This window comes from Suricata suricatta, chromosome 5, assembly GCF_006229205.1.
Source record: "Suricata suricatta isolate VVHF042 chromosome 5, meerkat_22Aug2017_6uvM2_HiC, whole genome shotgun sequence".
In the NCBI taxonomy this organism is placed as follows: Eukaryota; Metazoa; Chordata; class Mammalia; order Carnivora; family Herpestidae; genus Suricata; species Suricata suricatta.
The window spans coordinates 99,448,121-99,454,470 of NC_043704.1; the positions used below are offsets into that span (position 1 = coordinate 99,448,121).

Consider the following 6,350-nt stretch of genomic DNA (forward strand, 5'->3'; position numbering starts at 1 on the left):
TGGATGTAGCTGAGATTTGGCCAAGGCAATGTATGCTATATCTGAAGTCAGAAATCTAGATTTCCATCCCAGTTTTACCATGAGAAAGTGTTTATTTAGGAAAGTTGATTTTCCTCAGAATCTCCTTTTTCTCTTGCTTAAAGAGATGGTACACATGTTTGGCAGGGTTGCTACAACAATTAAGGCAGATGATGTTTCTGGACTGTAGTATATATCCAAAAAGGGTAGTTGTTACTATTCTTATCACTTCTATTCCTTTGCCTGACTCCAAGTCTCTGAAGATAGGGAACATGACCTGTTCTTCATTGTATTTGTGGAATCTCACCCAAGCCCTGGAACCAGATCGCGCTGCCTAATTATCTGCTGCTTTTAATAGAACTGCCCCAGACAAAACTGGGACTTAATGTCAGTAGAGTGAGAGTAACAGGCGAGATGGGAGAGGTCCATGACAACGCATGTCTAGGGGGAACGCCAGCCACGCACAAAGCAGCAGGCGAGCACCGGAAATGCACACACGAACGCAGTGCGTGCTGTCTGGAGGGAGCCATTCACAGAAAATGAGACGTGATGAACCTACATAAATTAGTGAGGACCAGAAAGAGGACACTAGGTAAGTGCATTTCAACAAACTGGAAGAGCCTGAGTGGTGATAGCCATCAACATGGGATAGAAAGGCAAGTAATGACGGCACCAGGGAAATCTTTTAGAAACTAGCATAAAGCAGTCACGTAAAATACAGGATGCCCAGTCAAATCTGAACTTCAGATAAATGATGAATAATTATTTTAGTGTATGTCTCATGCAAAACGTTCTATCTATTCTTGCAACAATCTTTCAAGCATGTGTAACTACAATCTTTCTAAAGTAGAGGAAATTGAGATTCTAAGGATTTTCCTACATAATAATTGGGACACATTTATATTTTTAAAAAAGATTAATATTTTTGCTTATCTGAAATTCAGATTTTACCAGCATTCTGTATTTTATCTGTTCAACTGATAATCTTAAATGAGTATGTAAAGGCCAGGATGCCAGGCTAAAGCAGGACCCCCATATAAGAACAAATAGGATGGCTAGACAATACAAATATGACAAGCAAATGATTATGACATAGGCCCAGATGCTGGAACTCAAATTTTCCAAAAAATGGCTGACTCTTTAAGAAGTAATGTAAAGAATCTCAGAATTTCCAGTAACCTAATAAGCCTATCTCTGGTGACTGAGCACACCTTACCTTCAAGAATCCAGGAATGTCTTATTTCCCCGTGAGCTGGATTGGCACTAACACCGGGGCAGGGACAAACTCGAAACTGCAGAAATGGGACAGAGCCGGGCCAGGAATGCAAGCAGGTTTTTTTTGTTGTTGTTGTTGTTGTTGTTTTATGTTTCATATTGTTTGAATTCTGTAAACTGCCTCAAATCCCTTTAGGACATAAGCTGAGGTAAATCCTGAAAGAATGAATAAGTAAGTAAACAAAACCATGCTCAGCCAGAGGCAATTATAGGAAAACTAAGATAAGGAACCCAGTCACAATCTAAGGAGCAACTTGCTTTCTCTCTATTTGAGTTAGCAGCCTGAGCGCACTTAGCCCTTTATATTAACCCCTTGATGTCCTTGGCAAATTACATTTATAATTCCTTTTAGCGATTGTTTTGTTTTTTTGTTTTTGTTTGTTTTGTTTTAGTTTCTTAGAGAGAGCATAAGCAGAGGAGAAACAGAGAGAGAGAGAGAGAGAGAGAGAATCCCAAGCAGGCAAGCAGGCTCTGTGCTGTCAGTGCACAGTCTCACTTGGGGCTCAAACTCATGAAACTTAACTGACTGATGCATTCAGGGACATCTTTTTTTAAAAAAATTTCAAATGTTTATTTATTTTTGATAAAGAGACAGACAAACTGACAGAGTGTGAGCAGGGAAGGGGCAGAGAGGGAGACATAGAATCTGAAGCAGGCTCCAGGCTCTGAGCTGTCTGCACAAAGCCTGAAACAGGGCATGAACCCATAAACGGTGAGATCTTGACCTGATGCTTAACATACTGAGACACACAGGCACACCCCCGCCCCCCCGCTGGCCGCACCTTCTTTATGGAGCTTTTGATTAGACTCTGGGGGATAGAATTCCAGAGACTAGATTGAGTTGAATCAATAAATCAATCAGGTTTGAGCAAAAATATTAATTAGAGCCACTTTTCTGGAAGCTATTTTCCAGTCTTGAAGTTTTTGTTACATTCTTCTTGGGTTTTTGTAGTCTTACATGTTTATCCATGAGATAGTATGTTTGAATTCTTTAATACTTCCTGCTAGCGAGAGGGAAGGGATGACTTTAATGGAATATTTTAAAAGAATGTCACTATTTTGTAAGCTCTAGGACCTTTTTTGACGTGAATGGAATATACTATTATCCAGTCTCTGGGTTCAGTGTTATACAGTATAAGCTTGTAACAAATGCCACCTTAACTTCCTTAAGCGACATATAGTAAAAATTGGACTGAGTTCAATCCATTATTACTCCCATTAGTTACACTCTAGATATGTTTCCAGCAAATAAAATCTTTTAATAATAGCATTTTTATGTGTTCATTATGCAATGCAACATTTCTATTTTTTTTTGTCATTGTCATAATTTGCTATATATGTCACTTGATGCCTGTGCTGAAGTCCACATGAAGACTGGCCTTGGGAAATCTGGGAAACACCTCTTCTATTGAAATAAGAAAGGAGTGTTAATAGCAGATGTTTGTTAGCAGAGCATTCTCTTTGGGGCCTTTCAAGGAATGACACAGACCCTAGAGATAAAAATTATGGCCATGAAAACTCAGGATTTTTTTTTGTACTATCCAAAGATAGAAGTATTAAACACTAAAATAATTTTATATGATGTTTACTTATTGTTGAGAGACAGAGAGAGACAGCACGAGCAGGGGAGGGTCAGAGAGAGAGGGAGACACAGAACTGGAAGCAGGCTCCAGGCTCTGAGCTGTCAGCACAGCGCTGGATGGGAAGCTCGAACCCACGAACTGTGAGATCATGACCTGAGCCGAAGTCGGATGCTTAAATGACTGAGCCACTCAGGCACCCCTAAAATAATTTTTTTTTAAATGGCTAATACCCTCTTCACTCCATGCTCTGCCTCTGTTCTCTCCACAATGTATCTATTCTTTTTGATTTTCCATTTGAAATACTTAACACTTTAGATGAAGCTCAGAGAATGTAATACTTTTCAGTAAGACAAAGTCACTCGAATTGTTTGCCTTCCCTGAAAAATGTTGAACTAGGAATACCAAAATCTTCTTCTGCTGTTAGAAAAGAATAGATTCATTTGTAATGTGACAAAGGTAAGGAAATGGAGGAGAAAAGCCCATAACAGTTTTTATTTTTTCCTCCATGAACTACTCATACTATTTTTTAAAATTTTTTCATGTTTTATTTATTTTTGGGAGCAAGATAGGCAGAGCATGAGCAGGGAAGGGACAAAGAGAGGAAGAGGGAGACACAGAATCTGAAACAGGCTCCAGGCTCAGAGCTGTCGGCACAGAGTCTGATGCGGGGCTCAAACCCACGAACCATGAGATCATGACCTGAGCTGAAGTCAGACACTTAACCGACTGAGCCACCCAGGTGCCCCTGAACTACTCATATTGTTGCTTATTGATTACTTTATACATGATTGTCTGCATACCTGGAAGTACTTGGATATAATGGAAGTAGAGATAATTCTTAACTACCCAAGACTACAAAATGGCTAAATACCTATTTAGAGGCTTCCCCAACTTGCCTCTTCCTTCTGCCATCCCCTATTGTGTTCACTATAGAAGAGTTCTTGTTCACATCAGACTCAGAAACTTACCTTTTTCAAAAGTAGAACCAAAAAGGGGGGCACCTGGGTTGTTCAGTTTGCTTGAGCACCTGCCTCTTGGTTGTGGCTCTGGTCATGATCTCATAGTTCATGGGTTTCAGTCTACTGTCAGGCTCTCTGCTACCCGTGCAGAGCTCACTCCAGATCCTCTGTCCCCCTCTCTCTCTGCCCCTCCCCACTTGTGCTCTCTCCCTGTCTCTCTCAAAATAAATAAATAAACTTTTTCAAAAGTAGGAAAGTATAAAATACATAAAATTTTAAAAGCATTTTCTTATTTGATGTCTCCATTGCATTTATCAGTGTTTAATTGCAGAAAGCAAGAAAGCAAGAAGAAAAGAAAGAAAGGAAGAAAGAAAGGAAGGAGAAGAGAGGAAGCAAATATTTCCCTAGTAAATCATTTAGCATAATTTTGAGATTTGCCATTACTGCCCTCCCTCCCCCCACTCCCTGCTTTCAGGCTCCATGTATTCAATAGAAGAAAAGATAAAATGCATTTTTCAGCCTGTAGGATAGAAAGTTAAAACAGAGGTCCACTAGATACCATATACTTTAATCTCAGCGATATATTGCAAGAGCTTAGTTTTAATGATTGGTGATTTGGTATTTATTAAATCAAAAATTTGAAAGCCTATTCTAGCTTGAATGCTCCTGAGGGGGAAAAAAAAATTTCTGAATGACATGCCCTCAGAATTCACAGAAACATTACCCTCCTCATAAATCTTCATTTCTAAAAGAGTTGTCTCTTCTGAATTTCATATTGTTTGTAGGAAAAGAAAACTGCCAATAGTGCAACCTATTCCCAGATGTATACTCTCAACATGTCCAAACGTGTCCTCATGAAGCCTGTTCCTCTTATGTCAGTCCCTGAAATTCACGTTGTCATGTTGATATGTGCCTTTCTCTCACTGTTCCTTCAATCAGGATCACAAATTTTATCTGTATGTATGTAACCTGAAGATCTATCAGGCCAATCCATCTCTTTCCACCTTTCCAGCCTAACCTCTTCCTAAAGATCTCACATCACATTCTAAAGGACTTTTAGTTTTCTATCAACTTCATGTACATTTTCCATCTGGCTGTTTCACTTTCTACTTCCACTGTCTAAAACATTCCTCTTCCCTCCCCACTTACACTACCCTCCTACATCCCTTCCCTTCACAAAAACTTTTCCTTCCCACAAACTCCCACATGCTTGACTCATACCATCCTTCAAATCTTAGCACTTAAAGTAATTTCCTCCAGGCCATCCTCAGTGAATTACATCTGGAAGATGGCTCCCATTGCATCGTGTCCCTCCACATCATATATCTGCATTATAACACCCTTTTTACTCAAATTTATGTCTCATTATACTCTTTGCCATAGGTTTCGGGGATAGGCATTAGTCATGTTCATGATGGTAAATTCAAACCTAATGCAACTATATAAAGCCAATATTTTTTTAAATCAAAGGAATTTAATTTTGGTATTAATGTCCACGAACTATGAACACAAAAATCATGATGTGAGACAGTGTTTGTCTTCCAGTCCAAAATCTCAAAGGTGAGGTTTCATTAAAAATAATACTTCAATATGCTGTGATATTAATGAGATGTTTCCAGTAAACTCTGATTGACAACCTAGGCAATCAGTGACTGAGATGGTTACTTTTCAAATAACAGTGCTTTAAGGCAGAATAATAAAGCCAAATTGCATCAGAATACCCAGTATGAAAATAGATGTCTCTTTCCTTTCTTGACAAATTTCCATAAAGTATCAAAATAGAATGAAACCTAAAAATCCTCAGTCATCCCAAAATCTAGATCAAAACTTTGACTCTTGAGGAAGTTTTTATTTTAATTTGTTGGGTTTTATCAAACAGTTTGGATTATGGAAAAATTTAGGAACTAAACAATGCAAAACGTGTAGAAGTTTTAAGTTGTCTATGTTAGGTTGAAATTAAAAGATGAATGGAAATAATTATCATTAGGTTTTGCTCGGATAACTTTTATAAAGTTTTAGACAGCTTGAATCTTATTTGAGGGAACATAACAGATTGAAAATACTACAGGGATTTGATATAAATTTCTATCCATTTCTTAGAATTAAAACAGTGCTTAAATTCTGTTTCCTTGATCTGTCAACTAGAACAAGCAAATTTTTTCTACTAAGTGCTTGCATTAAAAAGAGTATTCTAGTGATGCATTAAAATAAAAATCAATAGATGCAAAATATGATGAGATTATTCATTGAAACCAAATGGGTTTTTAACAGGATTCACATTGTAATTATACATGCCATTATTGTATAACTAAATTAATTTTAACTGCATTTTTAATTTTAAAAGGACTTACTAATTATAGTGGTGGAGATCGAGTGTTATTTTAGCAATTTTTTTCTATACCAAAATTTATCTTATGCTTCAAAGCTCTTTCCAAAGACCAATATGTATTTGACATCATGGACACATATTAAATTAGCAATAGAACTAACAAATATACTCTCTGAAAGCATTGCT

The 6,350-nt window shown here is 37.6% G+C and overlaps 1 long non-coding RNA gene across 1 annotated transcript in view; it reads left to right on the top strand.

Annotated features, from left to right (window-relative positions):
• Nucleotides 1–483: 483 nt before the first annotated feature.
• Nucleotides 484–6,350, top strand: part of LOC115291038 — an 87,977-nt gene continuing 82,110 nt past the window's right edge. Inside the window, exon 1 of the long non-coding RNA XR_003908376.1 lies at nt 484–610. This is a non-coding gene — a long non-coding RNA (uncharacterized LOC115291038). The remainder of the gene's footprint in view (nt 611–6,350) is intronic.